Source organism: Rhipicephalus microplus, chromosome 6 (genome assembly GCF_043290135.1).
Source record: "Rhipicephalus microplus isolate Deutch F79 chromosome 6, USDA_Rmic, whole genome shotgun sequence".
NCBI classification, from domain to species: Eukaryota; Metazoa; Arthropoda; class Arachnida; order Ixodida; family Ixodidae; genus Rhipicephalus; species Rhipicephalus microplus.
In genome coordinates this window covers 144,696,131-144,714,398 of record NC_134705.1, presented here as the reverse complement: position 1 = coordinate 144,714,398, position 18,268 = coordinate 144,696,131, and the positions used below count along the sequence as shown (strand labels likewise).

At 47.9% G+C, this 18,268-nt stretch overlaps 1 long non-coding RNA gene across 1 annotated transcript in view; it reads left to right on the top strand.

The window, feature by feature from the left end:
• Positions 1–18,268, top strand: part of LOC142765592 (uncharacterized) — a 63,924-nt gene that overhangs the window by 36,686 nt on the left and 8,970 nt on the right. The window lies entirely within an intron of this gene.

Sequence of the window (18,268 nt, the reverse complement as noted above, 5' to 3'; positions counted from 1 at the left end):
TCTGACATAGGATTCAAATGCTACCAGTTGGTCAGTTGTCGACCGGCCAGACCTGAATCCAGCTTGATGACGATCAAGGAGGCCATTGTATTCAAGGTAATACATAAGGCGGCGATTCACCATTTTTTCGAACACCTTGCCCAAACAGCTGGTCAGCGCAATTGGCCTGTAACTAGCAGCAAGTGTGGCTTCTTTTCCTTGTTTAAGAATGGGTATGATAACTGCCTTTTTCCAGGTCATGGGCAGACGCCCAGAGGACCATACATTGTTGAAAAGAATGAGGATGACGTCAAGCGTTTCTTCGTGTAGGTGTTTCAGCATGCCGTAAGTAATCCTGTCCGAGCCCGCTGCTGAGCTGCCGCACTTTGCCAGTGCTGCCTTTAGTTCACCTATAGTAAAGGGGGCATTGTACCCTCCTGCCGATGGCCTGTCATCACGAATAGGTTTACGTTCCTCGGCAAGTTTGTATCGCCTAAAGGAGTCTGTATAATGTGAAGAGCTGAAAATATACTCGAAGTGTTGGCCTAAGGCATCTGCCTGGTGTTCCAGTGTATCACCAGCAACACTAACAAGGGGCAACGGATGAGTGCTGTACCCTTGGAGTGCTCTTACTCTGTTATACACCTTATGCGTGTCAGTGTAAGAGTTCACCGATGAGAGGAAGGATTGCCAGCTCTGTCGTTTAGATTCTCGTCGGACACGTCTACCGTTTGCTTTTGCACGCTTAAAATTCACCAAGTTTTCGACTGTAGGATACCTGCGGAATTTCGACCATGCTTTGTTTTGATTGTCACGAGCATTTTTGCACTCAGAGTTCCACCAAGGTCGTCTTTTGTTCCGTGTATTGTTAGATGTATGTGGGATAGATTGCTCTGCGGCCTGTATAATGTGCAGTGTGACCAGCGCTTCAGATTCATCGATGCCTAGGGTTTCAATTGATGAGCGCGATAGTTTTGAGAGTTTTCGGAATTTCGTCCAGTTCGCACCCTGTTCTCGAAACCTGGTTACATTCACAGTCATTGTACTCGTATTTTCTTTGTATTTTACACAAACAGGAAAATGATCACTTCCATAGAGGTTATGAATTACAGCCCACTCAGTGGTTGCCAAGAGTGAAGGAGATCCGATAGCAAGATCTATTGCTGTGTATGAGTTGTGTGCTGCATTAAAATATGTTGGCTCTTTTTTGTTAAATATACAGGAGCCGGAGGACAAAAGAAAGTTTTCAATTAAGGAGCCTCGAGAATCTGTTCTTCTACATCCCCATAAAGGGTGGTGCGCGTTAAAATCTCCGACCAACAGAAATGGATGCGGAAGCTGATCGATGAGTGCTTCAAATTCTTTAGTAGAAAGTTGGTAGTCTGGAGGGATGTATAGTGAACACACTGTTGTTACTCGTCCAAAAATTAGAGTTCGTATTGCCACTGCTTCTAAGCCGGTAACCAGAGTGAGGCTTTGAGACGGAACTGCTTTTTGCACCACGATAGCGACACCACCAGATGAATGTGTAGTGCCCTGTCTGTCCTTTCGGTATACCACATATCTTTTCAAAAAGCTAGTGTGTGTAGGTTTTAGGTGTGTTTCCTGTAAGCAAAGTATGTTTGGTTGGTGTTGTGCAAATATTTCATAGATGTCGTCTAAGTTCTTAAGTAAGCCTCGGCAGTTCCATTGGATGATATTTTCGGCAGCCATTTTTATGAATGAGGAAAAGAGCGTGACTTATTCATACTTCGCTGCCTCTATTAGGAGGCTTCACTGGCGGGTGTCTTTTCCCTCTGAGGCGATCGATGGAGCCCCGCCTCTTTTGGGGGGATTCCGTCAGCATCTTAGACGCTGAGGATCCTGGTGTCACTTCCATTGCCTCCGGTAGACCGGAAGAAGCTAGTGGAGGTTTGTCAGAAGAGACAGGTGTCTCAGTTGTCTTTGTGGTCCCTGGGGTCTGATGAAGTTCGACCTCCGGGACGTGAGAGGTTGGCGCAGCCTGTGGCTGCTTGGTGGGGGGCAAAGATGTGCACGCATCAGCAAAGCTGTATTGCGTGCCCACCGTCACTAGACGCCGCCCGGCCCCCCGGCGCGCTGCGTCAGCGTACGTCCTTCCGGAGAAGAGCGACACCTTCTTCCGGGCTTCAGAGAATGTGATGTTTTCCATTACTTTTGTCTGGATAATTTCCTTTTCCTTTTTGAAAATTTCACATGTTCGCGAGTACGCTGCGTGCGGCCCGTGACAGTTAGGGCACTCTGTTTGCGTGGAAGTACAGCTCTCTGTTGGGTGCTCATGATCACCACATTTTGCACATGTTTGTTTTCCGCGACAGGTATTCAACCCATGTCCATATTTCTGGCATTTGTAGCACCTTCTAGGGTTGGGTATGTAGGGGCGTACTTTGCAGTGAAGGAACGCAGCTTTCACAGATTCTGGCAGGGTGGAACGGTTGAATGTTAGTACTATATGAGGCGTCACCACTTCTTCATTGTTTCGCCTGATGGTTATCCGACGAATGGCTACTACGCCTTGCTCTCGAAAGCCTTCAAGAAGGTCAGCTTCAGTTTCCCGCATCAGATCACGTTGTGAAATGACGCCTTGAACAGTGTTAAGGCTGCGATGGGGGGTGATAGACACGTCCAGGTGGGCGAACTGCTTCTGTTTAAGGAGAGTGTCTGCATGCTGTTTCTGGCTTACTTCAACAAGAAGATCACCGGATGACAGTTTCTTTGCGTCGTACTTTTTGCCTATTAGGTTAGCAAGGGTTTTAGCTATCAGGAAAACCGACAGTCCTGCAACTGAGACGTTATCTGCCAGAGAGTGTATGACTAAATAGCGTGGGAAGTGGTCACAATTGCTTCCAGTTCGTTTCGAGCTTTCATCGGTGCGGTTCCTTTTCAGGGACCGATCATTGTAAGGAGGGAAAGTTTTTGCCATGTGATGCATTTCATGTTCGGCGGCGATGGTGACCACCCACCACCGAGCCCAACAGGGGGACGCTACAAGGTAGAACACTTGAAGGCGCCAGTCATACATCGCCGCTATAACCAGATATAACTACCCAAGGTTGGGTAACTACACAAGGTTAACCCTTGCCGCCAGGAAATTTGGAAGTAAACTGAAGAGAGTAGAAGACAGGACAGATAAATAGTGAGAGATAAAGACGAAGATGTAGGGAGAGAGAGAGACAGGAAAAGGCGACTGCCGATTTCCCCTGGGTGGGTCAGCCCAGGGGTGCCGTCTACGTGAAGCCGGGGCCAAAGGGGTGTGTTGCCTCTGCTGGGGGGCCTTAAAGGTCCAATCACCCAGCGTCAGCTCAACCCCCAGGATCCCCTTTTCCCCGGGCACGGCAAAGCCACGCACGGCTAGGCGTGGGAGGGAGTAGAAACTCCCCCGTTAGCTCGGGTCCGTGGTGTCGCTACACACCAAACGCCTACTTGCGCAGGCGCCCCTGCGGGGGCCATTAAACTGTGTTCAAGTGATACTGCAGTTTCTTCAGCTAGACCCTTCAGGCGAACTGAGAAGGGCTGCCTCATTGAAGGCCTGTTTTGAAAAAGAATGGAGCTCGATAAGTCATTAATAGTAGAGTATGAGGGGTGCCTCTTGTCTGCTTTCACCTTAAGGAAATATATAAAGGACATGTAGGTTCTTTGCAGATGAAGGGACCACTCATTTGACTCAACGTAAAGGCTTTCTACGGGGCTGGTGCGAAAAGCACCCGTAGAAAGGCGGATGCCCGAATGGTGCACGGGATCCAGCATCTTCAAAGCACTTTGAGTCGCTGACTGATAAACAATGGCCCCATAATCTAAGCGGGTGCGAATAAGGCTTCTATACAGGTTCATGAGGCATTTCCTGTCACTACCCCACGTAGTACGTGACAACACTTTTATAACATTCATGGCTTTTAAACATTTTGTTTTTAAATACTTTATGTGGGGTACGAAGGTCAACTTGTTGTCCAAGATTAAGCCTAAGAATTTATGCTCGGCTTTGACGGACAGTTGTTGCCCGTTCAGTTGAATGTCGGGTTCCGAGTGCATGCCTCTCTTTCGAGAGAACAAGACACATGTGCTTTTTTGTGGGTTAAGCCGAAATCCGTTTTCATCTGCCCATTTGGAGACCTTATTTAAACCAAGCTGAACCTGCCGCTCACACATGGCCAAGTTGCATGACTTGAAGCCAAGCTGAACGTCGTCGACATATGTACAATAGAACATATTGCGAGGGATGGACAAGTGCAAGGAATTCATCTTGATGAGAAAAAGCGTGCAGCTAAGTACACCACCTTGTGGCACGCCTGTTTCCTGGACGAATGTTTGGGAAAGAACCGTGCCCACTCGGACACGGAATGTCCGGTTTGACAGGTAACTTTCGATTATGTGAAACATTCTTCCGCGCACGCCAAGGTGGGACAGGTCTCTTAGAATTCCGAAACGCCATGTTGTATCATAAGCCTTTTCGATATCGAGGAATACAGAGAGAAAATATTGTTTATGGACGAAGGCGTCCCTGATCTGTGCCTCGATACGAACAAGGTGGTCTGTGGTGGATCTACTTTCTCGAAACCCGCACTGAAATGGATCGAGCAAATTGTTTATTTCAAGAAAGTGTACAAGTCTGCAGTTTATCATTTTTTCAAAGATTTTGCACAAGCAGCTTGTGAGTGCAATAGGCCTATAACTGGAAGGTAAGGAAGGGTCCTTGCCCTCTTTCAAAACGGGAATTATAATAGCCTCTTTCCAGGAGTTAGGGATAGTGCCAGAAAACCAGATAGCATTGTACAAACAAAGTAAGGTTTTTCGCGTTTCGATCGGCAGGTTTTTTAACATTTCATAAACGACACGGTCAGAACCTGGGGCAGAAGTACTGCAGGAGTTTAGGGATGTTCGGAGCTCAGCTAGACTGAACGCTTGATTATATGCCTCGTATCCAGTGCATTTGTGTTCGAGTTTCTGCTTTTCTATTCTTGTCCTGTATTTTTGGAAAGTGTCAGTATAGTGGGATGAGCTGGACACCTGTTCGAAGTGTGCACCGAGGAGGTTTGCCTGATCTTCCAAGGTGTCACCCTGAGTGTTTACGAGTGGAAGTGTGTGTACTTGTTTTCCTGCTATCCTACCGACCATGTTCCAGACTTTAGCTTCCTGTGTGTATGAATTGATCCCTGACAAAAACTTCTGCCAACTTTCTCTTCTTGCCTGCCGACGCGTTCGCCTGCCTTGAGACTTTATTTTCTTGAAGGTGTCAAGATTTCCGGCTGTCGGTGAGTTCCGAAGCAGCCTCCAAGCTCTGTTTTGCTGTTTGCGCGCGTTTCGGCATTCAGAGTTCCACCATGGCACACGCCGTTTTCCAGGGTGTCCATTTGTTTGTGGGATGCATTTTGTTGCAGCATCAATCAAAAATGCTGTGAAGTAGTTGACAGCAACATCAATGTTCAAAGTACTTATGTCATTCCAACCTAGACGAGCGATGGTATAAAAGGGTTCCCAGTCGGCTCTGTTTATGAGCCACTTGGGAACACGTGATGGACACTCAGTTACTGTATTTGTGCTCAAAACTATGGGGAAGTGGTCACTTCCGTACAGATTACTGATGACTTTCCACTGGAGTAGGGGCACAAGAGATGGGGATACTATGCTTAGGTCTATGGAGGAGTAGGTGTTATTGGCGAGATTATAATACGTTGAGTCTTTTCGATTTAGAAGACACGCGCTTGAGGAGAGAAGGAACTCTTCTATCAATCGACCTCGCGCGTCATACCGAGAGTCACCCCATAGCCTGCTATGCGCATTAAAGTCTCCAAGGAGAACATAGGGCTCCGGAAGTTCATCAATTAAAGAGTGTAAATCACGTTTTTGCAGCTGATAGCTAGGAGGAATGTAGATAGTGCAGATTGTGATCAGTTTATCAAAAAGAACTGCTCGAACAGCCACTGCCTCAAGGGATGTTTGGAGTTGTAAGTGTGTGCATGCAATTCCTTGATTCACAATGATGGCAACACCTCCGGATGATGTCATAGCATCAACACGGTCCTTTCGGAATATAACGTATTTACGGAGAAAATTTGTGTGCTTTGAATTAAGGTGTGTTTCTTGTACACACAGCACTTTTGGTGAGTATTCGTGTAAGAGTTCTTGGATGTCGTCAAGGTTTCTGAAAAGGCCCCTGACGTTCCATTGTATAATTTGAGTGTTCATGGTGAATGTAAAATAGTGCTGTGTGTACGAAAAGCGAGTGGCTGTTTAGACAGAGTTTGAGTTCACTTAACAGGGCCGTCACCAGGCCCTGTTATCGGCTTTTTTGTTTTCTTGGCGCGCTCCAAGGAGCCACGCCGCTCTTTCGGCACCAAGGGTGCCGACGTATCCATTGCCTCCTCGGAGGCACTGGATGCCCGCACGTGCGGACTGCTAGTTCGAATTTCGGGCCTCACCTGCGGAGGTGAGGCCTTGAGACTGGAGGACTCTGGAGTCTCCGGTCTCTGTTTGGGAGTAGGCGGTGTAGCCTGGGCTACAGCCGCCTTGGGGGCAGGTGCCACAACCACCGGCTCGGTATGCGCGGGCCGAGGGAGTGGCGAGGGCTGGTGCGGCGGTGCCCCCTGACGCGCCGCATCAGCGTATGTAGCTCCATAGAATGGAGCGACTCTTCGCCGTGCTTCCTTAAATGTAATGTTTTCCTTCACCTTCAACGTAATTATTTCTTTTTCTTTTTTCCAGTATGTGCAGGAGCGTGAATATGCGGCATGGTTTCCTTCGCAGTTTACACAGTGTGGTGGTTGTTTGCAGTTCTCAGACACGTGGCCTAGAACTCCACATTGTGCACAAGTCTGGCGACCACGACACGTTTTGGAGCCATGGCCATATTTCTGGCATTGGAAGCAACGGCGGGGGTTGGGAATATATGGTCTCACGGATGTCTTTGTGTACCCAGTCTGAATAGTTTCCGGCAAATCGCTCGAAGCAAAGGTCAGTACTAAGTGTTTGGTTGGGATTTCCTTTTGATCTCTTCTGATCTTAATACGCTGTACGTTTGTCACGTTCTGGCTCTTCCATCCTTCCAGAAGTTCAGCTTCCGTCAGCTCAAGCAAATCTACGTCTGATACGACCCCGCGAGATGAGTTCATGGACCTGTGTGGCGTAATACTGATGGGTGTGTCTCCAAACGTTGTGAGGGTGTTCAGTTTATCGAATTGGTTTTGTTCATGTATTTCAAGGAGTAGATCTCCACTGGCCATTTTGGTAACCTTGTACCCGGCACCGAGAGTTTCGGTTAGGGACCTAGCCACTACGAAGGGGGATACTGTTCTGGCTTGCTTGTTAGTTTTTTCACAGTGTATAACATGGAATCGAGGAAAGGTTTGTCTTGGCCGCATGAAAAAGTTGATATCTTCGGTGCGTACCCGCTTTGAGGAGGCACGATCACTTAGTAAGGGGAATGCTTTGTGCATGCTAATTGTATGTTGTTCGGTAGCGTTGGCGGCCACCCACCACGGAGCCCAACGAGGGGACGCTGCAGGTTTACAGATGCTGAAACCTGCAGACGCCAGCCGTACAACGCCACTATAACCCAATGCGCCTAGACCAAGGTAGGCTATTTGCACAGGGTTAACCCTAGCCGCCAGGAAGTTTGGAAGTAAACGGAAGAGAGTAGAAGACAGGACAGATAAACAGTAAGAGATAAAGACGAAGATGTAGGGAGAGAGAGATAGGAAAAGGCGACTGCCGATTTCCCCTGGGTGGGTCAGCCCAGGGGTGCCGTCTACGTGAAGCCGGGGCCAAAGGGGTGTGTTGCCTCTGCCGGGGGGCCTTAACGGTCCAATCACCCAGCGTCGGCTCAACCCCCAGGATCCCCTTTTCCCCGGACACGGCAAAGCCACGCACGGCTAGGCGTGGGAGGGAGTAGAAACTCCCCCGTTAGCTCGGGTCCGTGGTGTCGCTACACACCAAACGCCTACTTGCGCAGGCGCCCCTGCGGGCAGACACGCACCCGATGAAATAAGGAATTGTTCAATGAGACGACCTCGTGCATCACAGCGAGAGTCACCCCACAGACCATTATGTGCGTTCAGGTCCCCAAGGACCAGATAAGGTTCAGGTAGTTCGTCTATTAAAGACTGGAATTGAAGTTTTTCGAGACGGTGGTGCGGAGGTATGTACAAAGAGCAGACAGTGACAAGTTTGTTTAGAATAACTGCTCGGACAGCCACCGCCTCAAGGGAAGTTTGAAGGGGTAATTGTGTGCATGCTATACCTTGACTTACTATAACCGCTACACCACCGGATGGTAGCATGGCATCATCTCTATCCTTTCGGAAGATGATGTAGTTACGTAAAAAGTTTGTGTTAGTTCGTTTTAAGTGTGTCTCCTGTACACACAGCACTCTTGGATTGTGTTCATGGAGGAGTTCTTGTAAGTCATCGAGGTTTCGAAGAAGGCCTCGGATGTTCCACTGTAATATTTCTGTCTGCATATTTAAACAAGAGAGATGCTGCTGTGTGTACAAAGAGTATCCTGTGTTGGAGTGAGCTAATTAATTCAGGTGGCAGGACGGTTGTCCGGCCCCGTTATTGGTTTTTTATTTTTCTTGGCGCGCTCCAAGGAGGCGCCCCGCTCTTTTGGTACCAAGGGTACCGTTGTATCCATTGCCTCCTCAGAGGCACTGGGTGCCCGCACATGCGAGCTCGTGGTTCGGATTTTAGGCCTCGCCTGGTGAGGGGAGGCCTTGAGACCAGAGGACCCTGGAGTCTCCGGCCTCAATTCGTTAGGAGGCGGAGTAGCCTGAACTACTGCCGCCTTGGGGGCAGGTGCCACAGCCGTCGGCTCGCTCTGCGCTGGCCGAAGGAGTGGCGAGGGCTGGTGCGGCGTTGCCCCCTGACGCGCCGCATCAGCATATGTAGCGCCATAAAATGGCGACACTCTTCGTCTTGCTTCCTTGAATGTGATATTTTCTTTAGTTTTCAATATTGATGATTTCCTTTTCTTTTTTCCAAAATGAGCAAGACCGTGAGTATGCGGCATGATTTCCACCACAGTTCACACAGTGTGATGGTTCTTCGCAATTGTCAGAATTGTGGCCTGACACTCCACATTGTGCACAAGTTTGGTGACCACGACAGCTTTGTGAGCCATGGCCATACTTCTGGCATTTAAAACAACGACGTGGGTTGGGTATGTATGGTCTGATCGACGTCTTTGTGTAGCCTGTTTGAATACTTTCTGGGAGATTACTGGAAGCGAACGTGAGTATCAGGTGTTTTGTTGGTGTTGTCTTGTTGTCTCTTCTAATGGTGATCCTTTGTACATTGGTCACATTCTGACTCTTCCACCCCTCCAGAAGTTCCTCTTCAGTCAAGCTGAGCAAATCAGCATCAGATACTACTCCACGGGTTGTGTTCATGGATCTGTGTGGCGTTACAGTGATGGGAGTGTCACCAAAAGTTGAAAGATTCTGTAGCTTTTCGAACTGTTCTTTTCCTCGGACTTCAAGGAGGAGGTCTCCGCTGGCCATTTTGGTAACTTTGTACCCGGCTCCAAGAGTTTCTGTGAGACATCTGGCTACTACAAAGGGTGATACGGTTCTGGCTTGCTTGCTGCTTATTTCACTATGTATAACATGAAAATGGGGGAAGTTTTCACTTGATCGGTTGAAAAAGCCTAAGTCTTCGGTGCGTACACGCTTTAAGGCGGTACGATCACTTAATAGGGGAAATGCTTTATGCATGCCAGTTTAATTTTCTTCAGAAGCGTTGGCGGCCACCCACCACGGAGCCCAACAAGGGGACGCTACAAGTTTGTGGATGCTAAAACCTGCAGACGCCAGCCGTACAACGCAACTATAACCCAATGCGCCTAGACCAAGGTAGGCTATTTGCACAGGGTTAACCCTAGCCACCAGGAAGTTTGGAAGTAAACAGAAGAGAGTAGAAGACAGGACAGATAAACGGTAAGAGATAAAGACGAAGATGTAGGGAGAGAGAGATAGGAAAAGGCGACTGCCGATTTCCCCTGGGTGGGTCAGCCCAGGGGTGCCGTCTACGTGAAGCCGGGGCCAAAGGGGTGTGTTGCCTCTGCCGGGGGGCCTTAAAGGTCCAATCACCCAGCGTCTGCTCAACCCCCAGGATCCCCTTTTCCCCGGACACGGCAAAGCCACGCACGGCTAGGCGTGGGAGGGAGTAGAAACTCCCCCGTTAGCTCGGGTCCGTGGTGTCGCTACACACCAAACGCCTACTTGCGCAGGCGCCCCTGCGGGGTGGTTGCTGCGTCAGTTAGAAAGGCCGTGAAGTACTGCACAGCTTCATCTATGCCTAAACGGCATATGTCAGTCCAACTTAAGTGGGTAATCTTTTGAAATTGTTCGCAGTAAGCTTTGTTTACCAGCCATTTGGGGACAAGTGGAGGACATTCATATATATTGGTGTACTCAAAACTAAAGGGAAATGGTCACTTCCATATGGAGTATTTAGGACTTTCCACTGAAGTAATGGTACAAGTGGAGGAGATGCGATACTGAGGTCTATGGAAGAGTAAGTTTTGTTGGCAAGGTTATAGTATGTTGCCTCTTTCCTATTCAACAGACAAGCACCTGATGAAATGAGGAATCGTTCAATGAGACGACCTCGTGCATCACAGCGAGAGTCACCCCACAGACCATTATGTGCGTTCAAGTCCCCAAGGACCAGGTAAGGTTCAAGTAGTTCATCTATTAAAGACTTGAATTGAAGTTTTTCAAGACGGTGGTGCGGAGGTATGTACAAAGAGCAGACTGTGACAAGTTTGTTTAGAATAACTGCTCGGACAGCCACCGCCTCGACGGAAGTTTGAAGGGGTAACTGCTACACCACCGGATGGTGGCATGGCATCATGATGATGATGATGATGATGATGTTTGATGTTTTATGGCGCAAGGGCCGTTTCACGGCCAAAGAGCGCCAGTTCATCTTGCTAAAAAAAATGGACAATGATTGTGATAAGCGGCTGTATAAGGGCCATAAAATTCCTCGCGGTAAGGCGGGTATATATATGGTGTTTTTTTGGCGCAAGGGCCATTTTATGGCCAAAGAGCGCCAGTTCATGAGACAGGAATGTGGACAATGGTTGTGATTAGCGGCTGTATAGGGGCCATAAAATTCCTCGCAGTAAAGCGGGTAAAACATACAAGTAATAAAATCATGACTATGCCGTGAAAGGTGTGCATGGTGTGAATAGGTGACAAAAGTTGGTGATAATGAAAAACGATGGTGGACATGTATGGCATTAGCACAAGTACCTCACACGTTAGTACCCTTGCGTGCAAGGGTCGTGAGGCAAGTGCTTTCCTGTGTAGCCACCGCAGCAAAAACCTCTCTAGAGAGGTCATGCTACGGTATGCCCGGGTATATGATATGAAAATTATGAATTTCCTTTAAAAACGCTAATAATGATTTGTGACTAAAAAGCGGTTCCCTACCGACGAACATTGCAGGGTGTAAAGGTATATGTTGTCGGTAGGGAAGTGGGAAGTGTTGTCTTCTTAGAGTGTCTAAATGATTACATTGAATTAAAACGTGAATAACTGTTAATGCCTCACCACATTTATCACACAATGGTGGATCACCACCAGACAAAAGATGTGTGTGTGTCGTGTATATGTGTCCTATCCTGAGTCTTGTTAGTGTTACCTCTGTTAGACGTGATTTTGATACTGGTGGCCAATGGCCAAGGTGTGGCTTGATAACGTGTAGTTTGTTTTGTGTGTGTGTATCCCACTTGCTCTGCCAGTAGTCCCTGAGGTTTTGTTTGAGAGAGTGCTTCAGATCAAGGACCGGGATTGATATGGATGTAGGGGCAGTGTTTTTGTGGACGGATGCAGCGAGCTGATCCGCCCTCACGTTGCCTTGGATCTCACGGTGCCCTGGCACCCAGCACACCACAACATGTTGGTTGAGTGTGTAGAGTGTGCAAAATATGGAGTAAAGTGAGACAAGGACAGGGTTTTTTTGTTTTTTAAGACTGTGCAGAGCCGTTACCACACTGAGGGAGTCTGTATAAATTACTGCTTTTTCTATTTGTAATTGTTTAATGTGTTTAGCTGCCACAAGTATCGCGTAAGCTTCCGCTGTGAAGATACTTGTGCCTGGATGTAGAGGGCCAGCATGCGAAAAGGAAGGGCCAACAGCAGCGTAGGACACAGAGGAGTTAGACTTAGAGGCATCTGTAAAAAACTCAGGACGTGTGTATTTGTGTTGAAGTTCCAGGAAATATGTTCGGATATGAGCAATGGGCGCATGTTTTGTGACTTCTAGAAAAGACACATCACAGTCTATAGTCTGCCACTGCCACGGTGGCGGGTATGCTACAGGAGCCATTAAACTGTGCTCGAGTGACACTCCAGTGTCCTCAGCTAGACCCTTCAGGCGAACCGAGAAGGGCTGCCTCATTGAAGGCCTGTTTTGAAAAAGAATGGAGCTCGACAAGTCATTGATAGTAGAGTATGAGGGGTGCCTCTTGTCTGCTTTCACCTTAAGGAAGTATACAAAGGACATGTAGGTTCTTTGCAGATGAAGCGACCACTCATTTGACTCAACATAAAGGCTTTCTACGGGGCTGGTGCGAAAAGCACCCGTAGAAAGGCGGATGCCCAAATGGTGCACGGGGTCCAGCATCTTCAAGGCACTTTGAGTAGCAGACTGATAGACAACGGCCCCATAATCTAAGCGGGTGCGAATGAGGCTTTTATAGAGGTTCATGAGGCATTGCCTATCACTACCCCAGGTAGTACGTGACAACACTTTAATAACATTCATGGCTTTTAAACATTTTGTTTTTAAATACTTGATGTACGGTACGAAGGTCAACTTGTTGTCCAAGATTAAGCCTAAGAATTTATACTCGGCTTTGACAGACAGACGTTGCCCGTTCAGTCGAATGTCAGGTTCCGAGTGCATGCCTCTCTTTCGAGAGAACAAGACACACGTGCTCTTTTGTGGGTTCAGTCGGAATCCGTTTTCCTCTGCCCATTTGGAGACCTTGTTTAAACCTAACTGAACCTGTCGCTCACACATTACCAGATTGCAAGATCTAAAGCCAAGCTGGACATCGTCGACATATGTACAATAAAACATATTGCGAGGGATGGACAAGTGCAAGGAATTCATCTTGATGAGAAAAAGTGTGCAACTAAGCACGCCACCTTGTGGCACGCCTGTTTCCTGGACAAATGTTTGAGAGAGCACACTGCCCAGACGGACACGGAATGTCCGGTTTGACAGGTAGCTTTCGATTATATGAAACATTCTTCCGCGCACACCAAGGTGGGACAGGTCTCTTAGGATTCCAAAACGCCATGTTGTATCATACGCCTTTTCGATATCGAGGAACACAGAGAGAAAATATTGTTTATGGACAAAGGCGTCTCTGATCTGTGCCTCGATACGAACAAGATGGTCTGTGGTGGATCTACTTTCTCGAAACCCGCACTGAAATGGGTCGAGCAAATTGTTTGTTTCAAGGATATGTACAAGTCGGCAGTTTATCATTTTTTCGAATACTTTGCACAAGCAGCTTGTAAGTGCAATAGGCCTATAACTTGAAGCTAAAGAAGGGTCCTTGCCCTCTTTCAAAATGGGAATAATAATAGCCTCTTTCCAGGAGCTAGGGATAGTGCCAGAAAACCAGATAGCATTGTACAAACAAAGTATGGTTTTTCGTGTTTCGGCTGGTAGGTTTTTTAGCATTTCATACACCACACGGTCAAAACCTGGGGCAGAAGTGCTGCAGGAGTTTAGAGATGTTCGGAGCTCCGCTAGACTGAAAGCTTGGTTATATGCCTCGTATCTAGTGGATTTGTGTTCGAGTTTCTGCTTTTCTATTCTTGTTCTGTATTTTTGGAAAGTGTCAGTATAGTGGGACGAGCTGGATACCCGTTCAAAGTGTGCCCCGAGGAAGTTTGCCTGATCTTCCAAGGTATCCCCTTGAGTGTTTACGAGTGGAAGTGTGTGTACTTGTTTCCCTGCTATCCTACCGACCATGTTCCAGACTTTAGCCTCCTGTGTGTATGAATTGACCCCTGATAAAAACTTCTGCCAGCTTTCTCTTCTGGCCTGCCGACGCGTTCTCCTGCCACGAGATTTTATTTTCTTAAAGCTCTCAAGGTTTTCCGCTGTCGGCGAGTTGCGCAGCAACCTCCATGCCCTGTTTTGTTCCTTTCGCGCATTCTGACACTCAGTGTTCCACCACGGGACGTGTCGTTTGCCGGGCAGTCCAGATGTTTGTGGAATGCACTTGGCTGCTGCGTCAGTAAGAAAAGCCGTGAAGTACTGCACAGCTTCATCTATGCCTAATCCGCATATGTCGGTCCAACTTAGGTGTGTAATCTTTTGAAATTGTTCCCAGTCGGCTTTGTTCACCAGCCATTTGGGAACATGTGGAGGATATTCATATGTTATTGGTGTACTCAAAACTAAAGGAAAATGGTCACTTCCGTATGGGTTATTTATGACTTTCCACTGAAGTAATGGTACAAGTGAAGGAGATGCAATACTGAGGTCTATGGAGGAGTAAGTATTGTTTGCAAGGTTATAATATGTTGCCTGTTTTCTATTCAACAGACAAGCACCTGATGAAAAGAGGAACTGTTCAATGAGACGACCTCGTGCATCACATCGACAGTCACCCCATAAACCGCTGTGCGCATTCAGGTCCCCTAGAACCAAATAAGGTTCTGGTAACTCATCTATTAAAGACTGGAAATCATGTTTTTCTAGGCGGTGTTGCGGCGGTATGTATAGAGAGCAGATGGTGACGAGCTTATTCAATAGAACTGCTCGAACAGCCACTGCCTCTAGGGGTGTTAGTAGTAGTAGATGACTGCATGCTACTCCTCGATTAACTATAATGGCTACACCACCAGATGACGCCACAGCATCATCTCTGTCCTTTCGGAAGACAACATATTGACGCAAGAAACTTGTATTCTTGGATTTTAAGTGTGTTTCTTGTACACACAGCACTTTTGGAGAATGTTTGTGTAGAAGTTCTTGGACATCGTCGAGGTTTCGAAGTAGTCCTCTGACGTTCCATTGTATAATTTGTGTCTCCATTATGGGAGTAAAGAAGTGCTGTGTGTACGAAATGAGTGTGGCTGGTGTCTGAAGAGAGAAGTGATTTATCTTACAGAGCCTTTAGAAGGCCCTGTAATTACCGTTTTGTCTTTTTTAGAGCGGTCGAGGGAACCCCGCCGCTCCTTTGGCGCAATCTGCGCCGGTGCAGTTGAAGTGTCCATCGCCTCAGGAGAGGCGACAGATAATGTTTTCGTTGTAGGCTTCGTCGTAACAGACGGAGCCTTAAACCCCACCGGGCTGGAGGTCGAGGGGACCTCTTTAGTTTGTGTGGTGCCCTGGCTGCTGCCAAGGTTCACAGGAGCCTTCGGTGGGGCTGTATTCAAGGAGGGTGGGGCAGCCGAGGCTGCTCCCCCCATGGGGGCTTGTGGCGTTTGCCTCGGCACGCTAGGCGCGGTCCGGGCAACTGCCAAGGGCCTTTGTGGTGCCGCCCCTCGTTGCACCACTTCGGCAAAAGGTGTTTTTAGTGCTAATGATAACGAGACCCGTTGTCTTGCTTCCCTGAATGTGATATTTTCCTTAACTTTTATAGTGATTATTTCTTTTTCTCTTTTCCAGGCTGGGCACGCTCTGGAGTATGCGGGGTGACTACCTTCACAGTTAGCACAGAGGACCTCGTCATGACTACATTCATCAGCGCTGTGGCCGGTTGTGCCACACTTAGCACACATCAGCTGTCCTCGGCAGCTCTGGGATGCATGACCAAATCGCTGGCATTTGAAACAACGCCTCGGGTTTGGAATGAAAGGTCGGACATGGAGTTTTACATAGCCAGTTTCGAGACTTTCAGGTAAAGTGGTTGAATTGAAGGTGAGTATCACGTGCTTTGTTGCTATTTCATTGTTGTTACGTCTGATTTTGATGCGCTGGACATGTATCACACCTTGGTCCTTCCATCCATCAAGAAGCTCTTCTTCACTCAGTGTCATCAAGTCTTCGTCCGATACCACGCCCTTCACTGTATTCATAGTACGATGTGCGCTCACCGAGACGGGGATGTTACCAAAGGCTACTAGGTGCGAGAGTTTATTGTACTGTTCTTTGTCTTTTAGTTCGAGAAGCAGATCACCACTTGCCATCTTCGTGGCCTTATAACCGGTTCCAATGGTTTCTCTCAAGCACTTAGCTACAAGGAAGGGTGAGATTGTTCTAGCTTTTGTAGATGATTGTTCGCAGTGGAGAACATGGTATTTTGGAAAAGTTTCTCTGTTTTTGGGCCAAAGTAGTAGAGTTGCGTCGGTGCGTACCCTTTTCGAGGCACGATCAGTTAGAGAGGGGGTCGAGGATCCCATGGGAAAATGTGGATTTTTCGGTAACAGCGCCTACCACCCACCACGGAGTCCAACAAGGGGACGTGGCAGAGCATGTGGGCATGTCTGCGCAACGCCAGCAGTACGCAGTTACTATAACCCAATATGGTTTACCCTAGTTTGGATAGCCACACAAGGTTAACCCTTGCCGCCAGGAAAAATCGGAAGTAAAATGAAGTGAGGAGAAGACAGGAAAGATGTAAAGTGAGAACAAAAGACGAAGATATAGGGAGAGAGAGATAGGAAAAGGCGACTGCCGATTTCCCCTGGGTGGGTCAGCCCAGAGGTGCCGTCTACGTGAAGCCGGGGCCAAAGGGGTGTGTTGCTTCTGCCGGGGGGCCTTAAAGGTCCAATCACCCAGCGTCAGCTCAACCCCCAGGATCCCCTTTTCCCCGGACACGGCAAAGCCACGCACGGCTAGGCGTGGGAGGGAGCCGAAACTCCCCTGTTAGCTCGGGTCCGTGGTGTCGCTACACACCAAACGCCTACTTGCGCAGGCGCCCCTGCGGGGACGGTAAGGCGGGTAAAAAAAAACATACAAGTGATAAAATCATGGCCATGCTGTGAAAGGTGTGTGTGGTGTGAATAGATGACAAAAGTTGGTGATAATAAAGACGATGGTGGATATGATTGGCATTAGCACAAGTGCCTCACTCGTTTATACCCTTGCGTCCAAGGGCCGTGAGGCAAGTGCTTTCTTGTGTAACCACCGCAGCGAAAACCTCTCTGGAGAGGTCATGCTACGGGATTCCTGGGTATATGATATGGAAACTATGAATTTCTTTAAAAAACGCTAACAATGATTTGTGACTAAAAAGCGGTTCCCTACCGACGAACATTGCAGGGTGTAAAGGTGTATGTTGTCGGTAGGGTAATGGAAAGTGTTGTTCTCTTACAGTGTCCAATTGTTTGCACTCAATTAAAATGTGAAGGACTGTCAATGGTTCCCCACATCTGTCACACAATGGTGGATCGCCACCAGACAAAAGGTGTGTGTGTGTCATGTATGTGTGTCCTATCCTGAGTCTTGTTAGTATTACCTCTGTATGACGCGATTTCGATACGGGCAGCCAATGACCAAGGTGTGGCTTAATAACGTGTAGTTTGTTTTGTGTATGTGTATCCCACTTGCTCTGCCAGTATACTCTGAGGTTTCGTTTGAGAGACGGCTTGAGATCAAGGGCCGGGATCGATATCGGTGTAGGGGCAGTGCTTTTGTGGACGGATGCAGCGAGCTGATCCGCCCTCACGTTGCCTTGAATCTCACGGTTCCCTGGCACCCAGCACACTACAACATGTTGTTTGAGTGAGTAGAGTGTGCATAAAGTGGAGTAAAGTGAGACAAGGACTGGGTTTTTGTGTTTTTTAAGAGTGTGCAGAGCCGTTACTACACTGAGGGAGTCTGTATAAATTACTGCTTTTTGTATTTGTAATTGCTTGATGTGTTTAGCCGCCGCAAGTATCGCATAGGCTTCCGCTGTGAAGATACTTGTGTCTGAATGTAGAGGGCCAGCATCCGAAAAGGATGGGCCGACAGCAGCGTAGGACACAGAGGAGTTAGTCTTGGAGGCATCTGTGAAGAACTCAGGACGTGTGTATTTGTGTTGAAGTTCCAGGAAATATGTTCGGATATGGGCAATAGGCGCATGTTTAGTAACTTCTAAGAAAGACACATCGCAATCTATAGTTTGCCACTGCCACGGTGGAAGGTATGCAACAGGGGCCATTAAACTGTGTTCGAGTGACACTCCAGTGTCTTCAGCTAGACCCTTCAGGCGAACCGAGAAGGGCTGCCTCATTGAAGGCCTGTTTCGAAACAAAATGGAGCTCGACAAATCATTAATTAGGTTAGGTTAATTTGGTTTTTTATGGCGCAAAAGCAG